This window comes from Myotis brandtii, unplaced genomic scaffold, assembly GCF_000412655.1.
Source record: "Myotis brandtii unplaced genomic scaffold, ASM41265v1 scaffold168, whole genome shotgun sequence".
NCBI classification, from domain to species: domain Eukaryota; kingdom Metazoa; phylum Chordata; class Mammalia; order Chiroptera; family Vespertilionidae; genus Myotis; species Myotis brandtii.
The window spans coordinates 337,314-338,567 of NW_005356173.1; positions in this window are offsets into that span (position 1 = coordinate 337,314).

A 1,254-nucleotide genomic window follows, 5' to 3' on the forward strand; every position below is an offset into this window, starting at 1 on the left:
TCAATTCCCAACTTCTAGAGATGACACTGGAGAATTCAGACAAGAAGCTGCTATGGCCCTGGGTCTACATTCCCTCCTTCCCAGATTTCAAAACCTTGGATATGAAAGGGAGACAGAAATCTCTGAGTGGAAACTCTGGATCTAACCCTGGTCATGCACCTCAGCTGCCATAATCATAGTCCTGCTGGAAAATTCCTTTGTGCCTTTATCATCTCATTTTACTTCGGAAATTCTAGGAGGAAGGAAAGGGCCAGGATACAGGCACTGCCATGGGACCAATCCTAAGCCATCAGCTGCTTAGGTGTATTTAGTTCTCTGTCCCTTTCTTCATTCAGATATTTTTCTCAAATGTTACTTCCTCAGAATAAACTTCTCATTAATATGAAGTAGCAATGAAAATAATTTTATGGTTGGGTCACAACATGAGGAACTGTATTAAAGGGTCGCGGCATTAGGAAGGTTGAGAACCACTGGCCTATTCCCTTTGGAATTAAACATCAGGTTCATTGACTACACTTTCCTCCCCCAGCTGAAAATCTTTAGATTTTCTATTGACTTGGTCCTCAGAATCACTGCATTCTCTCAGCTTTCATCTATCCTGGATTTTTCTAAAATAGCCCCAATTTAAAATATTCTGCCAAATTCTTCCTGCAAATACACTTTAATTTATCAAACTACATTTTGCAGTAAACTATGAAGACTTCACTTATCAAGAAAGTACTACTAGTGCCACTTACTTTAAGACAACAAATCTACAAATTTATTGCAAATGTCAAGCTTTTAAAAAGTCTACTATGTGGAAATAAACAAGGCAGGGAACTTGGGCTCATTTGGTGGATACAGAGTGCCTAGCTTTGGAAACGTGACTCCCTTAGTGGCCCCCTGGTTCTCATTATGTGCTCTGGTGTCACCCAAGGCTAACCCCTTCCTAATCAAGGTGCCTTTTTCTCTGACTTTCTGAAAAGTTCATTTATTTCTTGCTAAGATGCTCCTCATCCAAAAGAGAGGTTCACCTTAGGTTGAAAACCTTGTCCCCTCCAATTACATATCAGAGCAGTGACTCTTGTGTTTGCTGTTGCACCAATGGATTTATTTTCTCTAATTATTCACTACTCACCAGCTCAAACAGTAAATATTTGTAGAATAAATGACGGATTTATTTTCTCTAATTATTCACCAGCTCAAACAGTAAATATTTGTAGAATAAATGAAAAAAGATGAAAAAATTAAAAATAATTCTTCTGATAATACATA